General features: G+C 42.0%; 1 long non-coding RNA gene and 9 other non-coding genes across 11 annotated transcripts; 4 read left to right on the top strand and 6 right to left on the bottom strand.

Moving 5' to 3' along the window:
* Positions 1 to 2,724: 2,724 nt before the first annotated feature.
* On the bottom strand, positions 2,725 to 6,197 carry LOC115057155 (uncharacterized). Of its 2 annotated transcripts, none has more exons than XR_003841901.1 (6): positions 6,132 to 6,197; positions 5,121 to 5,256; positions 4,928 to 5,038; positions 3,616 to 3,718; positions 2,891 to 3,058; positions 2,725 to 2,768 (listed from the first exon to the last, which is right to left on the bottom strand). It is a non-coding gene; the product is annotated as an uncharacterized LOC115057155 (long non-coding RNA). The 2 variants fall into 2 exon arrangements; XR_003841900.1 differs by having other exon boundaries at positions 6,119 to 6,181.
* Positions 6,198 to 12,992: 6,795 nt separating this feature from the next.
* Positions 12,993 to 13,064, top strand: trnaa-cgc (transfer RNA alanine (anticodon CGC)). Its single transcript has one exon. It is a non-coding gene; the product is annotated as a tRNA-Ala (tRNA).
* Positions 13,065 to 13,765: 701 nt separating this feature from the next.
* On the bottom strand, positions 13,766 to 13,853 carry trnay-gua (transfer RNA tyrosine (anticodon GUA)). Its single transcript is given in 2 exon segments — positions 13,766 to 13,801; positions 13,817 to 13,853. It is a non-coding gene; the product is annotated as a tRNA-Tyr (tRNA).
* Positions 13,854 to 14,076: 223 nt separating this feature from the next.
* Positions 14,077 to 14,158, bottom strand: trnas-gcu (transfer RNA serine (anticodon GCU)). The gene has a single exon. It is a non-coding gene; the product is annotated as a tRNA-Ser (tRNA).
* Positions 14,159 to 14,297: 139 nt separating this feature from the next.
* Positions 14,298 to 14,380, top strand: trnal-uag (transfer RNA leucine (anticodon UAG)). The gene has a single exon. It is a non-coding gene; the product is annotated as a tRNA-Leu (tRNA).
* A 409-nt stretch (positions 14,381 to 14,789) lies between these two features.
* On the top strand, positions 14,790 to 14,900 carry trnal-uaa (transfer RNA leucine (anticodon UAA)). Its single transcript has 2 exons — positions 14,790 to 14,827; positions 14,855 to 14,900. It is a non-coding gene; the product is annotated as a tRNA-Leu (tRNA).
* A 426-nt stretch (positions 14,901 to 15,326) lies between these two features.
* On the bottom strand, positions 15,327 to 15,398 carry trnaw-cca (transfer RNA tryptophan (anticodon CCA)). Its single transcript has one exon. It is a non-coding gene; the product is annotated as a tRNA-Trp (tRNA).
* Positions 15,399 to 16,316: 918 nt separating this feature from the next.
* trnas-gcu (transfer RNA serine (anticodon GCU)) lies at positions 16,317 to 16,398 on the top strand. Its single transcript has one exon. It is a non-coding gene; the product is annotated as a tRNA-Ser (tRNA).
* A 1,621-nt stretch (positions 16,399 to 18,019) lies between these two features.
* On the bottom strand, positions 18,020 to 18,091 carry trnag-ucc (transfer RNA glycine (anticodon UCC)). Its single transcript has one exon. It is a non-coding gene; the product is annotated as a tRNA-Gly (tRNA).
* Positions 18,092 to 19,066: 975 nt separating this feature from the next.
* On the bottom strand, positions 19,067 to 19,138 carry trnap-agg (transfer RNA proline (anticodon AGG)). The gene has a single exon. It is a non-coding gene; the product is annotated as a tRNA-Pro (tRNA).
* Positions 19,139 to 20,755: the final 1,617 nt, after the last annotated feature.

The raw sequence follows: 20,755 nt of genomic DNA, 5'->3' as shown, positions 1-20,755 counted from the left end.
TGACATCAGATTGACTCCAGAGTTGATGAAGGTCAGATGGACATGAAGAGCAGCCAGAAACTCCTGAACACTCAGATGGACGAAGCAGAAGACCTTGTCCTGGTACAGCCCTGTCTCCTCTTTGAAGATCTGTGTGAACACTCCTGAGTAAACTGATGCTGCTCTGATATCGATGCCACACTCTGTCAGGTCTGATTCATAGAAGATCAGGTTTCCTTTCTGCAGCTGCTCAAAAGCCACTTTTCCCAGAGACTTAATCATCTTCCTGGTCTCTGGACTCCAGTGAGGATCTGACTCAGCTCCTCCATCGTACTTGACCTTCTTCAGTTTGGACTGAACCACCAGGAAGTGGATGTACATCTCAGTCAGGGTCTTGGGCAGCTCTCCTCCCTCTCTGGTCTTCAACACCTCCTCCAGAACTGTAGCAGTGATCCAGCAGAAGACTGGGATGTGGCACATGATGTGGAGGCTTCGTGAGGTCTTGATGTGGGAGATGATCCTGCTGGCCTGCTCCTCATGTCTGAACCTCTTCCTGAAGTACTCCTCCTTCTGGAGGTCATTGAACCCTCTGACCTCTGTCACCATGTCAACACACTGAGGAGGGATCTGATTGGCTGCTGCAGGTCGTGTGGTTATCCAGAGGCGAGCAGAGGGAAGCAGTTTCCCCCTGATGAGGTTTGTCAGCAGCACGTCCACTGAGGTGGACTCTGTAGGATCAGTCAGGACCTCAGTGTTGTGGAAGTCCAGAGGAAGTCGACACTCATCCAGACCGTCAAAGATGAACACAACCTGGAAGTGATCAAAGCTGCAGATTCCTGCTTCTTTGGTTTCAGTGAAGAAGAGATGAACAAGTTCCACCAAGCTGAACTTCTTCTCTTTCAGCACATTCAGCTCTCTGAAGGTGAAGGGGAATGTGAACTCTATGTCCTGGTTGGCTTTGTCTTCAGCCCAGTCCAGAGTGAACTTGTGTGTTAAGACGGTTTTCCCAATGCCAGCCACTCCCTTTGTCATCACTGTTCTGATTGGTTGGTCTCTTCCAGGTGGGGGTTTAAAGATGTCTTCTTGTCTGATGCTTGTTTCTGCTCTGTCCTGTTTCCTGGATGCTGTTTCAATCTGTCTGAGCTCATGTTCCTCATTGACCTCTCCAGTCCCTCCCTCTGTGATGTAGAGCTCTGTGTAGATCTGATTCAGAAGGGTTGGGTTTCCTGCTTTAGAGATCCCCTCAAACACACACTGGAACTTCTTCTTCAGGCCAGATTTCAGTTTACGCTGACAATCTGGGGCAATAAACTCTGAATGGGAGAAATAAGAATAAACAACAGCGTTGATATTTACTCCTAAGGAATAATAATATGACAACATATTTCTCTCTGTCTCCTCAGACTTTAGTAAATGTCTAATTGATGCATCATGTTAAATCCTTACTTCTCTGCAGACAGTCAGCCAGCTCCTCCTGCTTCATCCTCCTCAGGAAGTTCACTGTGATCTTCAGAAATGCCTCTCTGCTCCTCCTCTGCTCTTCATCCACCTCATCACCCTCATTCTTGATGAATTGTGGGTAATCTGGACTCAGACTCTTTTTGATTTTCTTCAGCTCGTTCTTCACAAAACAGACGATGTTCTCCTCCAGCAGCTGGAACACAATAACATCCTGTGTAAAGTTCACTCTCAGTATAAACTGATGGATCAAAGCATCAGATCATCAGTCAGCAGAGTTCAACTTTAGCTGCTGCTGTATCATCTGCTGCCACGTCTCTTTCCAGAGCTACACAGAAAGATTCAGACCTGCTGACTTCACTAAACTAACTTCACTGGTGTAACTTACTAAGTTTGACTTTAGATTCTGACAACACAGAGATCCTGATCATCACATGAAGACCAAACTGATACAGCCCTTCAACACATCAACTTAGGAAGTGAAAATTCAGGGTATTAACTGTGACTGTGGCTGAAGATGGATCAGACCACCTGAACTAGTTCACTGATGAATTATATATCTTAATAATGGTTCATCCCATGCGTCAAGACATATGGCTGCCCCCCTGGGTTTGGTTCTGCCCGAGGTTTCTGCCTCTTAAAAGGATGTTTTTCCTTGCCACTGTCACCAAGTGCTTGCTCATCGGTGGATCTGTTACAGGGTCTCTGGATAGTTTTGTGGGGAGTTGGGTCTGGACCTGCTCTGTGTGTGGGGTGCCTTGGTGTGACTTTGGCGCTGTGTGGGTTAATCTGATGTGATTTGATTTTGATTTAATATGCTTATTCTCTGTCAGGTGACCTTGGAGGACCTGAAAGGCCCCATATAAATAAAATGTATCATTATTATTCCATCTTCAAACCCTGTAGAAACAGAGTCCATGGAGGTCCAGGACTGAATCTAATTTTGGTCTTTGTTATTAAGTCGCGGTTGAAATTATCTGGAAAACAACTAAAACTTTTTTTGAGAATTCATTGTAGAGGAACAAGAAGGAGCAGAAATGTTTTGTAAAAGTCTCCAACAGGCCATATTCATACAGAACATATCTGTTGAGGCTGATGGATTATTGCTCTGTGGTGAACTACAACTCCCAGTCCTCTCCCACTCTCTCCCACCCCAAACCTGTTCAATCCCAATTCAACTCCTGTCTGTCACAGAGTAAAGCTCTACTGGTCTAAAGAGTGCAGCTTCAAACTCAAGTCATTGTTGGTGTCTGTTGTCGTCACTGGATGAACATTTACACACCATAAATATGGAGTCCAGGTCTGTGTGATGATGTTTGTCAGACTGAACTCTGAGGAGAAAAGACACAAACACACAGTTTGTTCCAGGAGTTTTCTATGAACAGCAGAGAAACTGATAGACAAGCTTTGATACCTTTAATGAGTCAAACAACAACAAATGATCAGCTTTTACCTTTTTTCTTTGATAAAGTCATCCATAGACTGATCACTCTTCATGGACACACAGCTGGATACAGCAGACTGTTGTCCTCCCTTAAAGTTACGAGGACGATCCATAGACCAATCACTCTTCATGGACACACAGCTCAGTTCAGGAGAATCTGGTCTTGACTTCTGGTTGCTAGTAGAAACAGAGTTGACAGTAAAAGAATTAACAACCAAGAAAATGGGCAGAAAATTATCAGTTTAAAATAAATCAGCCAAGTTCATCCATCCAGCTTTCATTTGTATAGCCACAAATCATCCAGATCACTTTATTGTGCAATGTTTTTGTTCATTTTAATGACATTTACATATCACACTGACTGTTTGGATGTTTTTCATTTGACTAAAGTGAAGTGTTTTGCAAGTATTATTGACGTGCAAGTTGAATAATGATAATAATAATTAAAAAAAAAAAAAAAACAATAACAACAAAAATAACAGCCATGTCTGTAGATCCGAGTGTGAGTGTGGCAGATTGTTTGTCCTGTCTGTCTCTGTGTGTTGGTCCTGAGATGGACTGGCAAATATGAATAAATGAATCTCCACATTCTGGTTGAGATCCCAATGGAGACAAGGACAAAAAAGAAAACAGCTGGAGTAAAAAATGTAAGTGACAGTGAGAGTGAATAATGATGGAGCAGTGATCTGAGTGCTGAGCTCTGACAGATGGACAGTTAGAGATCCTCATCTCACCTCTGAGCTTTGGTCTGACTCTCATGTTCCCCACACAGAGTGGTTTTAGAGGGAGGGGCTCCCTCCTCTCTGTCCTCACACTGATTCATAGCTGAGCCTCCACCTTCACACAAACACAACAAAAAGTTTCATTAACACAGGATTTACATCAGAGGACACACTCATCATCATTACTGTCATTAACTTCAGCCTTTAACTCCCAACAACAAACTGTTTGACTTTTCTCTCTCTGTGTTGCTTTCAGTCAGATTCTGTTATAAACAGAGAGCATTCCTGATTCATGTTAATCCCGATCTTCAATATTACACATTGGCATTAACACTAAATTTCAAGCAAACTCAGATCACCATTCACTTTTTACAGTGCAAGTTGAAGAATTATTGAACCTTGACACAGTTATGATCACCATAGCTTGGCACATTTTGAGGTCTAAAATTTAATGAAATATATTTTTGAGGGCCAAATCATTCCTTCAGAAGCCAAGTAAAAAAGAAAAAAAAAAAACAACAGTTACAACTAAACCATTCTGACCTGTGTTAGGAATTGAAAGGCCACAGGAGGTGGTTCTCTCATCTGATATTCAGGATGCATCTTAAACATTTGTTTCTTTGACACATTATTTAAATCGTGTGCCTCCTCAACTTCACATAGAAATCAGTCTGATCTGTCAGTAACCTGCAAGTTCTAGAGAAATGCATCTCAGATCTGATGGTGCTTCTTCTCTCTGTCCACTAGATGGCGGTATCTGACTGTGGGATGTGTTGATGGAATTGTGATTTAATTAATGTCACCTTATAGATCGAACAATTCATAAAAACAAGGAGTCCCACTTCAATCAACGGCTTTACATAATCTGGAAATATATGAACTGTGGAATTAACAGTAAGAGTTCAATTCACTCAGCCGAGTTCATCCAAGATTTCAGGCCAGTTCTGACGTTTGTTCTGTCATGGCTCAACGATAACACTCCATGCCAGTTCAAGGAAATCAACTTAAGCCTTGTCAAGAAAGTTAAGTTGATAAAAACTTCTGCTTCACTTTAGATTAATTTGTGGTGACCATTTAAATACCATTTAAATAAAATCTGGTTTTACTCTGGTTATTTAAAATATTGAGTTTACGAAGTCAAAGAATCTTACTTTATATCAGAACAAGAACAAAGCAAAGGAACTATTCACTACAAATTTCGGATAAAATACTAATACATTAGGTCTGTAAATAGGAAGAAAGGAAGGAAGGTAAGTAAACATGTCTACTGTTGTCAGCTCAGTGTGATCACATTGATCCTGTTCAGACATTTACAGATTCTCACCTGCTGAACTCACTTGAAGTCAACAGTCACTTTCCAGCTTTATGTGTCAAAGAAACATGTGAAGGGAAGAAGCTGCTTGTTCTCCATCATCAGTCCTGGTGTCTGTTTGAGCTGAGGAAAAGTCAAATCCTTGTAACTTCAGGGTTCAATTAAAAAAAAAAAAAACCTGTAGTGACATGAAAACCATTCTCACCTGTGTTAAAAACCAAATCAGTGCCAGAGGACTCTTTGGGATGGTGCTGTGATTCTGCAACAACACCTTTAAAGTCCCGACCCTCAACTCAGCAGACGAAGATGTAAATGTGCTGCAACAATGTGAATTTCTAAGTCTGAAATTTGAAATAACAGTAAGCACTAAACAAATCATTCAGAGCCAACAACAACTATGTAATTCTGAGTTCAACCAACAGATGGAGCCATCAGAAATCTGGATCTCTTCATTATTTCAATATTTAATTCTAATTTCTACTATTCATATAGCTTTGTAATTGTCAAAGAGGAAAAATATCATGTAATAAAGAATGATGCAAAAACAAGACAAAACATAAATGTCCAGGGGCAAGTGTTTCTTATTTTTTTGTATTTTGTTGTTTGCTTCAACTTTAAACCAACATCTCTTTTCATCATCACATTCTTCTCTACTGTCTTCAGTTTAGAAACTGTCCACTTCCATGTTTTTTGATTTTGTTATTCAAAAGCAACAGAGCTGAGACAATGTCTTCAGGAGACACAGACCTTGAATATTATGTGTATTCAATTAGTGTTCTCATGGATTGAAGTGATATACATGAGCCAACAATAATTTTTCTGAAAAAGTATTGTTGGCTCATCTTTGATCTGGAACAATGTGGAAAGATTACATGAATCTTCTACTGTCTGTCCACTAGATGGTGATAAACAATGTGGGAACATTTTACATTAAATCAGTCACAGTGTGGAGAAATCAAACAGTTTCTGCTGAACAAACTGGTCATATTAAAGTGCTGCCTTTGTTTCTTATTGTTTCTAAATGTATTGGAAGACAAATGAACCGAGGAAACTGAAGTCAAACTGAGTTCAGAGGCCTCTTAGCCAGCTGACCAGTTCTGAGGAACCTCCATCAATAAACTCAGAATACAATCAAACCAAAACAATTAACAAACACAATGTGATCACAGTGATCCTGTTGATCAGAAATATAAAGATTCTCACCTGCTGAACTCACTTCAGGTTGATTTGCACACATTCCAGCTTTGTGTGTTCAGAAAACATGTAGCTGCTCGTTCTTCACTTCCTCATTACTCAACCAGTTTTCTTCCTCCTTATAAGAAACAAACAGGATGTGAAGTTTTACTATCTGTCCACTACATGGTGATAACCAACACACCCTCATTTGCCCGGTTTGCATTTGGCTCAGTACTTTTTTTTTTTTCGGAAAAATGTAATTATTGAAGAAGCTCAATTTTACTGAAGAGGAAACAATGATTGATCAAACTGACAAAAGAAAACACACATTATTTGAAAGCCCAAGTTCTGACCTCAGCAACTAAACGAAACAAGGTGAATGGCAGAAAGTCACTTTAGAAGAGAACACTGTTAGTCCTCAGCGACAGATTGTCGGGGAAATGAAAAAGAAGCAGTCTGATTTAAAGCCGCTGCCTAGAAATACATTACTGCTCACAACATTAGTGTGTGATGCTGCTGGAGGAGGAGAGGGGACCCTGCTGCTCTCTACACTTGATGATCTATCCCAATCACACAGAATAATAATCTGACTGATGTAGATCATGCATGTTTCTGTTTATTTGTATAAAGATCCTTATCAGAATTATAATTATTAAAGTGTATCATGACATTTACTCAGGATAGAATTATATTCATTCTTATTAGAAAAAAAAATCTTTTATCACTTTGTCTATCTTCCTGTCTTTTTGTCATGTTCTTCAACTCTTCAACAGCCCATCTCAGTTACTAACTCTTCTTTATATATCTGAGAAGGTAGCTGGTTGAAAATGATCGTCATGGTGCCAGATTTGAGCATCAAACTGTTAGTTTTCAACAAAAATGTATAAATATCAATTGCTAAAAAATAGGGTTTCAAAAGTTGTTGATCCAAACACAGTCTGAGCTCTCTGTGGAAAACTGAATATGACTTACAGTAAAATCTGATTCCAGAGCAGCTCTGAACTTTCTGTATCAGGTAGATCCTTCATCCTTTGATACTATCAGACATTACGGTCTGTTCTCAGCTCAGCTGGAGTTTTTCTCTGTTCGTCAAAGTGAACTCTGACCTCCATGTCTCAGTGTCTCAGTGTTACAGAAGTCCACTGTGAGTCTTCGTCCCTCCACAGTCCACAGGGACAAACTGACAGTGAAATAATAATAATGTTAACACTCACCGGCCTCAGCCTTCAGTTTCCCTGCTTCTGCTCCGACAGCTTCAAAATGGAGGCTGAACTCTGAACACTTTTACTTTCAGCTGCTGCGGTTACAGGAGGCATATAGCCCTGTGTGGGTGTGGGTGTGTGTGTTCTCTCTGTTGTGTGCTTGCATCCTGCGTTGTTAGTGTAACTGTGACATATTTCAATTTCCCTCCTTCATTTTTAAACATGTAACAGCTAAAGTGACCAGACGTCCCCAAAAAAAAAAAAAAAATCGGGACAGTCTCGAAATTAAAGCAGTTGTCCTAAATCCCGAATCCTGCCCTGATTGCCCCAAAAAAAATCCAACTAGAGTAGAGTCTGGAGTTATTTCCTGATAAAACATTAAAAACTGATCTGATGGTTGAGTCCTCCTGCAGCCAGCTCCCCCCGATGATGAAAAGAGCGGAAGTCGCAGCCGCGAGAAGGAGTGATGAGACGTTGCAGTGCAGTCAGACAGTGTTGGAAAAGTTCCCTTTCTACATTAACTAGCTAATAGTTCAGTTTACAAATTTTAAAATGAACTAGTTCAGACCATGGTTTATGAAAGTTTGCATTAAATTATATGCACAGTGTGTGAGTGACCGGCCACTGTTTTGCTGTTTTTCTGACATGTCCCGAATTTTACCCATTCTGAATTGGTCACGTTAGTCCAGGGACATTTCTGTCTTTGTGCGCATGCGCTCATCCATTTGAAGAGAACGTGAGAGTGTGTATGCATCTGTGTCGCGCGGGAGATCAATGAAAGACAGGAACTGCCTTTGATCTCCAGTGACGTCACACAGCCTCGTTGTTGATGTTCTGTAAAAATCTGCATCAGTGAAACATTCATTCATACACGAGGACATCACGGATATTGTTGGAATAGAAAATCTTATTTTTTCTGTGTGTGCTCCTGAGAAAGAGGCTCATGTGCTGCTTGAAGTGAATCAGCACAGCTTCTGTCAGGAACATCTGTTTGTTGCTGACAACATCTGGATTACAGATGACACATCAGACTGATATTATCTGTGTCATGGTGTTCAGAGATTTCAGCAGCTCACATCCAACACAGAGACTCTGAGCAGGCCAAAGCACGTGCTGGCCTTCGTGGCTAAGCAACAGAGTTCCATCACTCATGAACAAGACCTGAGATACTTGAACTCCTTCACTTGATACAAGGACTCATTCCCCACCTGCAGCAGAAACCACCATACTTTCTGTTAACAGAAGAATGCACTGAGCGATTGTGCCACAGAGACATGATGAGCAGAGTGAAGCACTGCTGGGTTTTAATGCAGGATGTCCTGTTTACAAGACAGACACTTTAAGCAGATAAGCATCAGTACTGACAGTTTCTCTGCAGTCTGTCTCTGAAACCACGTCTGTGTGGGTGAACACTTCACTGCCATGTTCATCATATAGTGCAACAACATCACACCACTACATAAGCAACAGAGTTCCATCACTCATGAACAAGACCTGAGATACTTTCCTTTTCCCTTTTCCTTTACTTTTCCTGATATAGTTTCCTCCTGAGAACCATGGCCTCAGATTTAGAGGTGCTGATCCTCGTCCCTGCTGCTTCATACTCAGCTGTGAACTGATCCAATGAGTGCTGTAGATCACATAATATCAGTGAATCAGTCAAAGTGCCTCCCTGGGTGGGCTAGAACCACCATACTTTCAGTTAACAGCCGAAGGTGCTGAGCGATTGTGCCACAGAGACATGATGAGCAGAGTGAAGCTCTGCTGGGTGAATGCAGGATTTCCTGTTTACAAGACAGACACTTTAAGCAGCTCAGCATCAGTACTGCCAGTTTCTCTGCAGTCTGTCTCTGAAACCACGTCTGTGTGGGTGAACACGTGTGCTCCTCACAGTTGTGTGTCACTTCCTCAAAGGTTTGAAGTGATGTGTGAGTCTGAAGCGCTGCTGCCTTTTGTGACGTCACTGCCATAAAGGCTAAAAGTCCGATCAGGAAGTGTGTCCCTCGCCGGGTGCGGTGGCGCGCGCCTGTAATCCAAGTTACCGGGAGGCTGAGGCTGGAGGAGCGTTTGAGCTCAGGAGCTCTGGGCTGCAGCGGACTATGTCGATCGGGTGTCCGCACTAAGTTCGGTATCGATATGGTGCTCCGGGGGGAGCCCGGGATCACCAGGTCGTCTAAGGAGGGGTGCACCGGCCCAGGTCGGACACGGAGCAGGTCAAAGCCCCCGTGAATAGACGCTGTAGTTCAGCCTGAGTAAGACAGCGGGACCCAGTCTTTATGCTGCCACTATACACACAACACGACCTCATCCTTTATTTTCACTGAAATCCTCCACAAACTGAAGGACTCTCCACCTGGAGCAGAGGACCAGACATCAACAAAAGAACAGTCTGTGATCTGACTTCATTCATTTTAACATTAGAAAAAAGCTGCAGCTGCCACCAGATCAGGAATTTAAAATGAACAGATTAAAATAGAATTCATATGTGTTTTATATTTTACTAACTGTAGCAGTGAGCAATAAAGGCATAAACAACAAAAAAAGTCATATTATGTTGTTGGATGACAATTGTGGTGTGCAAAACCATGGACACTATCAACATTTCCTCCTTCCAGGTCTTGTTGGTGTACAGGTATGATTCTCACTCAGGGTGCAAGAGTTCCCAGTTTCAAATCCCGAACGAGCCCCTCGTATGACATTTTGAATGAATTTGCTTTAACTCTTTATGAATGTCTTCTTCTATGACAGATACAGTTTTCCAGCCCATTAATGTTGTTCACCCCTCTCCCCTCGTTTATCGTTGTTCTTTATTGCTCAATCATTTCTGACAAGGATTCATTTTCAAGTCCCACCTGCCCCCCAAAAAATGCCAATGAAATACACCAACCTTACAATTTTCAAATGTAATGAAGTAACATCAAGTAACATGATGTTCTATCTGTCACCAACTTAAGTGGTCCATGTCATAAAGTTTTTTATCTGTTCTGATGACGATTGGAAATGTCTGTTTATTGTTTATCACTTGTTAGGATCCCTGTTAGCTGTCACTGAGGCAGCAGCTACTCTTCCTGGGGTCCAAATGAAAATGCACATCTGCAGTCAAACAGGTTCAGGTAGATGCAGAGTCCTACATTAAAACAAACCACAACAACAACCTCAGCTGCAGTATACACATTACACTTCCTTCACCAGATCCTCTGTATATACATGTACTTCAGAGTGGTTCTGTGGCTTAGCTGGTCAAAGTGTCTGTCTACTATACAAGAGCTCCTGGGTTCAAGTCCCAGCAGTACTTTGCTTTAGAATGTGACACATTGTTGATATAACAAGCTGGCAGCTGAACCTTTTCTTGCCTGGACAAGCACTGAGCGAGGTGCCGTATTCCACCCTGAACAGTAAATGTTTCAGCTGTGTGCTGTACCTATGATACTTACATTGAGGTAACTCATCTGTACATGTGAGCCATGAAGGCCAGCACGTACTTTGGCCTGTGTGCTGTGAAGCATCGGACACAAAAACACACAAAGACAACACACGATGCCCTGAGAGACGATACCTGAGCAGGAGAACTAGTCACTGCATGTACAGCTGCTTCTTATCTGGGGTTTTTTTCTGTCATCTATAATAAAGTAGAAAAGAGAAACAGCTCCACAGTAACAGAGGTGTGCTGCTGTAACGCTGAGTGCTGGATTCATGTTCAGTTTATGGTTTTAGAATCAGTGATGCATTCATGTAGAAACATCAGTTTAATGTTGCTGATTTCATCAGGTTATATTCTGCTGACCAGACTGAATCAATAAAGTTTTGTTTCAACACGTCATCGTTTAAATGTTGGTTTTATTTTGCATTTGTCAGCTGAATCCACAGAGTCACTGAAATGATGAAGTAAATCCAGGAAAGGAAAAACATTTGGCTCTGAATCTCAATGTAGATTTGAACAAAGAGCTCCAGCTGAAGAAAACAATGCTGTCTGTTTCCAGATGATGAAGAACTCAGTTCTCAGTTGATGCTCAGTTATCTCCATCTAGTGGACAGATGGTAGAAGTTGATTCCTGAAAAGAGGAAGTGACTTTTCCTCAGATCAAACTGTTGAAGGAGAACGAGCAGCTTCTTCCTCACTGACTCACTCAACCTCTGTCTCTTGGGTTTGGATTTAGGTCTGGGTCTGGGTCTGGGTCTAAGACCAGGTGGGCCTGCTCAGAGTCTCTGTGCTGGATGTGAGCTGCTGAAATCTCTGAAAACCATGAGTAACTGCAGTGAAAATACAAATATGCACTGAAAACGTGCATAGCAGCTTCTGTCAGAAGTTGTTAGTTGTGTTGTGTTAGTTGTAACCAATGAACCATGACACAATTGAACATCATCTACTTTGCTTCATCTGCTTTTTAGTGTCCAGGACGCAGAGGAAGAGGATGTCTCCACATGCACATTTGTTCTTGATGTTTTCACTCACTGTTTAAAAAAAAAAAAAAAATACAATTTAATTCATCCAAGTGTGATCTTTTGTTGCTCTAATATATTCGATTCACATTTTCTGTATGGCTTAGTCTTAAAATTATAATGGTTGTATGGTCAGCTCCTGCCTCATCAGAAAAAGTGGGCTGGACAATAAATGCTGAATGGACTGTTGCTACTCTGCTTTCTCCATCACTATCAGACCACGAGTAAGTCAATAGGAATTAAAGCAAAATCAAGGAAATCCAATAATCCATCTACGCCAAAAAGAGCATTTGAATCATCAAAATATTTCCCCAGCTGACACAAACGTGATGCTTTCCCTCCAAAACTTATTTAAGTAATTCTTATGTAGAGCTTTCAGTTGTCACCCCACCACCCCAAATGTAAAACTGACATTTACGAATATGGAATGATGCAATAACAGCCAAACAAGTACTTGGGTATGTGATTTTATTTATATTTAGCATGCAATGTCTCAGTCGCTGCTGTCTGTTCCACAGAAGAACATGACAGTTCAGCGGGCTGACATGAACCACGTGACCACCCCGCAGTGAGATCAGGGAGTGTCGGGACTCTTCTCTCTCTGGGACACTGGATCTGTCTGTCTGTATCATGTCAGAAACTCTGAAACACTCTGAACTTCTTTAAAACACGCTGGATTTACTGATATCAAAGTGTCCAGCGGTCCATGATGGATTATCATAGAAAGACATCAGCTTTAATGAAATACATTGTTGCTTATAAGCACAGAAATTAAAATATTCATCTGTAAAACTTGTTTGCCGAATAAATTATGCCAGTTGTGTGATGATGTCATGTGTCACTTTCCTTACTGAGGAGTGACGTCAGAGCTCCGTCTCACTCAGCGGAGGAACAAAGGAGGAGCTTGTGTTTGAACCTGTGTGAGAAAAACAGAAAAAAGAAGACTGTTTAGCAATGCTGGGGGTTGCACCAAAGGATTCATACATGGAAAGCACACATTCTACCACTGAGCTACATTCCCTGCGTGGTGTGGCAGCTTTAGCTAACCAGATAGCTTCTGAGCTCCTGTGACAGCTAAAACAGCGATCTGTCTGATGAAACCTTTTGGATGAGATGAGCCCGTTGATAATGCTTACTGAAAAATACTTTAAACATGAGCTCTGTGTCACATTCATGCAGCTTGTGTAGAAACAGTTCATTCTGATGGAATGACCTGTCACCTGTCACAGTGTGTTAGAAGCCCTGTGGGCTGCCACACAGGGGATGTAGCTCAGTGGTAGAGCGCATGCTTCGCATGTATGAGGCCCCGGGTTCAATCCCCGGCATCTCCAGCATTTATAATGAAGCGTAGGAAATCCTGAACTGCTCCATATTGTCCTGCTTACTCACTCAAACAAATTACTGACAACAAACATACGTATGTGTGAAAGACAAACTACTGGCTGCTGATCTAAAGTGTGTTTTTCACGTCATCCAGAGTTCACCCAGCCCCTCATCCACTCTGAATGGACGCAAAATGGTACCGTTTGTTTGTGCTGTAAATTTTTTTATTTGTGCTGCTGCAGTTTTATTGATGTTAGACATTTTAATTTCTGGTGATGAGGTCACACAGCCCCCCATGTTCTCCAAATGGACCCAAAGTGCAGTTGTCACCAAATTTATCAAACAGTAATGTCAGATGTTTAAAAGAAATGTTATTCTTAATTGAGCTCTTCATTCTGGATATGATTAATTTAACTTTATCTTTGGGTTATGAACCCCAGACTCCCCAACTTACTGTATTGGATATCCTTCTTCCTGGTTAAGCTACCTGTGCTACTTTGTTCTGAAAATCCGATCTCAGTATCCTGTCTGCAGAAGTCTGATATCATAATCGTGAAAACTTAACTTTCTCCCCCAACCTGTCAATGATCTGGATAGTCTTCATGTGAAGGAGGAGGTGGTGAAACCAAGCAAAGATCCAGATAGCAGATACCAGGTGCATCCACAGCTAATGATTGAATCCTGGATGAGGCCGATGAAAATAAAGACGTCCTTCGAGCCAGAGTTGAACTAGCAACTTAAGGATTTCAGCTGTAAGCCTCTACAGTCCTCCGCTCTACCAACTGAGCTATCGAATGGAGCCGGTTGCCCTCTCCTCTTCTTGTCTCCTTTGACTAATGTTTACAGATTTGGGTGAGGGAAAACATGGAGAATGTCATTTATCACAGTATGATCAAATCCATGACTGTGGTCATGGATTTGATCCACGCTCTAACCAGCTGACGTTGAGGATAATTCTGACTGGATAGATAATTTTAAGTGGAATAGCAGCCTGCAACTTAGACAGATTAAAGCAACCACCGACGAGGATGGGATTCGAACCCACGCGTGCAGAGCACAATGGATTAGCAGTCCATCGCCTTAACCACTCGGCCACCTCGTCATGTCTGATTGCTTCAAAGGCAGATATTTATTAATTCTAGCTGGAATAACAGGCTGCAACAGGAAAAGTTCTGCATGTCTCTGTCTCTTGATGGGCTAATTTTTCAACAAATTTTTCGGCTCATTTGCTAGCTTTAGTTGTCAGAATGGCCGAGCTGTCTAAGGCGCTGCGTTTAGGTCGCAGTCTCCCCTGGAGGTGTGGGTTCAAATCCCACTTCTGACAGAAAGTGCTTTTCTTTCACCTCTACTGCAGCAAGGTGTGTTTGTGGACAAAGTTGTTTTGGTCTACTTTTGACCGCCCAAACTTTTAAAAGACCAAAATTCCTTTGACATGTTGAAATATTGCCACGCTGTCCTTGGAAAATTGAAACAACCTGGTTTTGTCCAGAAGGGGGACCAGAGGGTGTGTGCCAACTACACACACTACTACACTTCCCGGCCATTGCAGTTCAACTGTGTGTCTACAATTTAACTTTGTGTTTTACGTTTGTTTTCCTTCCTGAGATCCCAAGGAATGATTATTTGTGGGTGTTTTTGAATTTTTGGATGTCAGATCTTTGTAGTCCATAAAGAAAGGATGAGCTAGCATTAACTTTTCTGTTTCCTCATCAGAGACTGGCAGCTGGACACATGTCAGGATGGCCGAGTGGTCTAAGGCGCCAGACTTAAGTTACGCTACTTCCTGTGAAGCGGGGAATTCTGGTCTCTGAATGGAGGCGTGGGTTCGAACCCCACTCCTGACAACTTCTTGTGGATGAAAAATCTGCATAAAATTGGAATATGATTGCTTGACAATCAAGGGTTAGGACTGAAAACTCTAAAGTCTGTGGCTCCCTGTGGTAGAAATGGACAGCAGTTGTTGGACTAAATATAACTTAGCTGTTACTGAATCATATGTACAGGCTGAGTTAGATGTAGTGAACTTAAGTTTAACAGTTTAATGTGCAAAAAGAGACAAGACAGTTGTTCTTACCTGAGCTCCGGTAAGAAATCCCACCACTGCCAGTTTGTTTCTTATCAATGAAAACGAAGCTGAGTGCTGTTGTTCAGACTCATCTAAAAGGATGAGAGCACTCACTGGTGATTGGTTACCATAATCAGGGCAGGCATAGGGGCACACCTTTAGTTCCACTTCCAGATCATGGAAGCAATAATGAGAACAGATGATCTGACCCTGACGTGATTTAAACACGCAAACTTCTGATCTGGAGTCAGACGCGCTACCATTGCGCCACAGAGTCTTCCTGTGTGCTGGGTACTGATCTAAAGATAAACAAGGCTAATCAGTTAATCAGTAGCCTGCAGGGCGGGGAAGTTGTCAGCGTCTCCACACCACTTTGGTGGTGTAAACTGATGTGAAAGCGTACATCGCTCTGCAGCTGTCAACAGCAGGTGCTGCCGTAACATTTCAGAAGCCAAGCAACATTTACAAACAGTTAATTGGGGAATCAGCTGAATGAGGACAGATGTGACTTAAAGCACAACAAAGATCTTTCCCAGAAGGCCCTCAGACAAAGAAGCTGGGTAACAGCACAGACTGTCAGGAGTGGTATTTGAACCCTCAATTCCAGAGGAGACTGTCACCTGAACACAGCACCTTCAAAAGGCTTGTTGGAGAAATCCTTTCACTGTTTCAGCTTTAAAATGTTTTACACCAGAGAGAAACAAATCTGATTTGGGGACCTTCGGAGCTGCAGTCATATGCTCTACCGCTGAGCTTCACCCCCTTCCTCAGTGTGTGTTCCTTGAGGGCTTGTTGGTCTCGGGGTCTTATTTAGAATGAACGGCTCAATTAAATAAAAAACTCTCTTTAAAGAGGCTAGTTGGTACTGGGTCTGATAGACAGGTTGACAGGTGAATGATGCATCTACTGGCACCGGATGTGCATTCTAAAGTAAAAACTAAAATAACATTCAACCACCACTCAAAAAGGAGGCTCACAAACCAACTGTGAGCAGAGAGGAGGCTTCATCAGACAGTTTCTCTTTTCACCTGCTGCAGCAGCTCAGAGCCTCTGTGGTTAGGTAAAGGTCCAAAGAGGATGTAGATCAGTGGTAGATGTTCATCAAAACAAATGGCCAATGAAGGCAGAACCACTGCTCAGGCTAAAGACCAGACCGTGTTCAGATCTTCAGACATCTTCAGGTGCCAACAAGCATGATGAGGTGGCCGAGTGGTTAAGGCGATGGACTGCTAATCCATTGTGCTCTGCATGCGTGGGTTCGAATCCCATCCTCGTCGGTGTCACTTTAGTCTGTCGGCAGAATTATCCAAAATGTCTGACTTTAGGTCCATCATGAATGATCTCTAAATGTGTTTGAAACCTGTTGAAGGTTAATTCAAAGGTTATCTGGATGTACTGTATCTGCTTTCAAAAACATTGTCAGATCTTTCAGTTTTTTCTACATAAGACTTTAGCTCTTTGGAGATACGGCAACAAGAGAAGGCCAAAATAAGGAGCTTACAACTCAAATACCAGTTAGTCAGAAAAATATGATGAGCCAAGTCCACTGTGACAAATAACAAAGGAAAATAAAATGTCACATTAATGTCCTGAATGTGCTGTGTGTAAATAATGAGGTTCATCAAAACAAAACGCCACACAAGTCAGAACCAGAGGTGGATGATGGAAACCATCCTCTGCTAAGGGGCGCCTCTGAAGAGACTGGAGCCTTAATCCAGCGCCTTGGACCGCTCGGCCACACTACCACTGGGTGAATGGCTAAATTCATGCTGACAAGAGAAAGAGGGGTGACAAAATCTTTATAGTTTGTACTGTGTTTGGAGGAAGAAAATTTCATGATTTGGCAGGAGTCATGACTTTGTGGGATACTTAGGATGAGGTATCTTCAGCATACAATGAACATTAGTCCCTTTACTGGCAGTAACCCTAACCCTTCAGATTATGAGACTGATGTGCTGCCTGCTGCACCAACGAGGCCTGGAATCCAGAGAAAGTAAAAGAGTGAGATGGAGGAGACCTGTCAGTGTTTGATGCAGATTGCAGATTTTTACAGAACAACATCAACAACTAATAACTCCACAACGAGACTGTGTGACATCACCGGAGATCAAAGGCATTTCCTGTCTTTCATTGATTTCTAACGCGACACAGATGCATATGTCACTCTTTCACGTTCGCTTCAAATGGATGAGTGCAAGCGCACAAAGTCGCACAGAAATGTCCCTGGACTGATCATTGTAGGCGGCCTGGGTTCGACGCCCGGTATGGGAATTTCCTGTACAACAATGGACCTACCACTAGCAGGCCCCATGTTGGGCAATAAATATTTTCTTAGAAGCCCAACAATGAGTTGGAGAAATCTTCAGTTCACAGTTGAAACATTTATTAAGGTCACAGGTAAAGTAAGGCAGCGCTGGGCTTGAAGTGACAGAGCTCCCCCAGGATCTCTGCCAGAAAGAGCCCCGATATCTGGAAAAGTTTCACATTTATCTATTTGAGCTGGGTCTGTCCCGAACAGAGGTTGGACTTTCACACAACCAAATGTAACTGTCAGTCAGATGTACAAAGATGTCATTTACAAACAGTTTCTACTAACAGTTAGTTGAGGAATCAGTTGAATGAGGACAGATGCACAACAAAGATCTTTCCCAGAAGGTGGGGAATATAACTGGCCAGTAACCAGGGTCATGGACAGGCCAACCACTGTCCATGAGTTGTTCTTAGAATGTGTTAAACAATGTGTGTGAGTGTTGTTGTGGGTGTGTATCTACTGTAACAGACCGACTGTAGCTGAATAGATAGAACGGTTTCATCCTCCTCCTGGTCTGTAGACCAGTTGGGCACCATTGGCATGAGATCTATAGGATCTCAAGCTAAATTGTAGACACACAGTTAAACTGCAATGGCTGGGAATCGAACCCGGGTCAACTGCTTGGAAGGCAGCTATGCTCACCACTACACCACCATTGCATGCAAAATGGTGAGCTTCCACTCTGAATGGACGTGAAATGCTACCGTTTGTTTGCACTGTAAAAATTCTTATTTGTGCTGCTGCGGTTTTATCGATGTTAGACATTTTAATTTCTGGTGATGAAGTCACACAGCCCCCCATGTTCTCCAAATGGACCCAAAGTGCAGTTGTCACCAAATTTATCAAACAGTAATGTCAGATGTCAGTAATGTAAGATGTTCAATCTTAAATAATTACATAGCCTATCGTAGCTCAAAGCTTTTGATCCAGTGAGACATTTATAAGCAGTTAGTTCCATTAGGCCACTGGGGCAGATATTTAATATCTCCAAGAAGCGAGAATAGGTTAGGAAGGATACTAAATGTTGTAGTGTATGATCAATGCTGAGAAAACGTTTGACTACATTTTAAATGCCATAAATGTCCTGCTGTCAATGGCTCGTTGGTCTAGGGGTATGATTCTCGCTTCGGGTGCGAGAGGTCTGACTGGAACTTTTCCTGTTGCAGCCTGCTATTCCTGCTAGAATTATCCTAAATATCTGCCTTTAAGGACATCGTGAACTAGCAGACAATTGGTCACCTGCCAAGATAAAAATATATATAATCACGCTGTGCACGTGCAAATGAAGATCATTATATGCAACATAATCATGGACCAGTAAAGATGGTGACAGATAGAACATCATGTTATGTCAGCACCACAAAAGTAGTACAAAGAAGTACCAAGATGTACAGAGGATCTGAAAATATTGTAAAGTAAGTGGCTGACCATCATCTAACCCTCCTACCAAAGTTTGTCTCCTGTGAAAAGCAGTCAACCACCAATATCCCTTCTCCTCAGCACAGCATGAGCTACAAAACTACCATTGCTCTTGCTTCAGTTGCCAAGATACTGCAACTAACAACCAGACAGCAAACCTCACACAGCTCCATAGTGGAACAGTTAGCACCCCTATTGACTGAAAGGCAACAGATGGGCTCGTCCGGGATTTGAACCCGGGACCTCTCGCACCCTAAGCGAGAATCATACCCCTAGACCAACGAGCCATGCTGACTGTGGAGATCATGACAAAAAAGTGGGAGGAGTCTTTGATCCCTTTGATGTCATTAGAACCTTTGTGACATCACAGAATCAGCATCTCCTTTGATGGTTACTGATGGAACATTTGTGGCGTTTTTTTTTTTTTTTTTTTCATTATGTACACACAGCACATTCATGTGACAGTTAATGTGACAGTTTATTATCTGCTAAAGAAACTTTGGTAAGAGTCATGATGGTCAGCCACATATGTTGGGGGAATTTTCAGATCCAAAATACATCCCTGTACATCAGAGTGGTGCTGCTGCAGAGTGTTGCATCAGTGGCCACCATCACTTCAAGTAACCCAAATGGGAAAGATCCTTATTGACAGCATTGTTGCGCTTTGCTACATCTGAACTAAAGATACAAATAAAATAATATAAATTGGCTTTTATTTTGAAATGCTTGTATGGTGCGACTGCTCTTGTTCTTTCTGCAGCTCAAAGCATCAAGGAGTTGAAACGCAGCATAATGATAAAAATAAACAGTATTTTTTGGGAATTTTTAGTTCTGTCTCTGCATCAACACCATGAACCACAAAATTATCATTGCAATCAAGAGAAACAGTAATTTTGTGGTTGTTGCTGATCCACTGACCTCCTTGACCTCCGTAATTTTGTAACCTCTGCCATGAATGCAAGCTAAGCTTTGAGAAAAGGCCGCTTTAACAACATCAACGGGTTTCAAAGCTATTTCGAGAGCTATTTTTCAATCACCTGTATTTTTCAGTAAAAACACTTTCCCTGACTGGGAATCGAACCGGGAATGAGAGCGCTGAATCCTAGCCACTAGACCACCAGGGAAAGATGCTGCCTCGATGCGGCCTCGTATAGTTCCAAACATCATCTCCACGGTGTTGGAAGTTACTGAAATTACTGCTCCATATTATCCTGCTTAGTCACTCAACCAAATTACTGACTAAACTCCTGCAGAAGAAGTTACATGAGGTTATCTCAACAACCTTAAACTTCAATAAAGAGGCACTGCTGGGAAGTTGAATGCTGGCACGCTGTGTTGTGCTTTGTTGAGCTAAAGATACAAATAAAATTATCTAAATTAGCTTTATTTTCAAATGCTTGTGTGGTGCGACTGCTCTTGTTCTTTCTGTACCTCAAAATGTTTTACATCTGAATCACATGTAAACACAAAGGCTGCCCCACTGTCACCATTCAGAGCAGCTGTGAAGATTATTGATACAAATACATACTAAGCCAGCAGCCTACCCATTGAGCTAACGCCGCTGTGCTAACATGCTAGCGTGCAGCAGGGAGTGTCAAATGCCACTCATGTGCATGAATTCACATGCACACACACACACAACTTCATGTTGAGGAGTTTGGTCTCTGGTCATCTACTTCTTTTTTACATGTTCATTTTGGAATACATTTTCAGTGCCCAGTTTTATTTTCACTGCAGTTACTCATGTTAACCACTCTGAGACAGTTTTAACAGCTAAAGAGTTTAATCATCACATCACAGCAGTACATCCATAGTACATCTTTTGTTCACACTTAGTAAACACATTTTCTGCCATGCTGATGATACCCTTCCTGTCACTGACCATTTTGAAATCTTGAATTCAG

Source organism: Echeneis naucrates, chromosome 2 (assembly GCF_900963305.1).
Source record: "Echeneis naucrates chromosome 2, fEcheNa1.1, whole genome shotgun sequence".
Lineage (NCBI taxonomy): Eukaryota > Metazoa > Chordata > Actinopteri > Carangiformes > Echeneidae > Echeneis > Echeneis naucrates.
The sequence above is the reverse complement of the archived record's forward strand: the minus strand, read 5'-3'. Positions and strand labels throughout refer to the sequence as shown.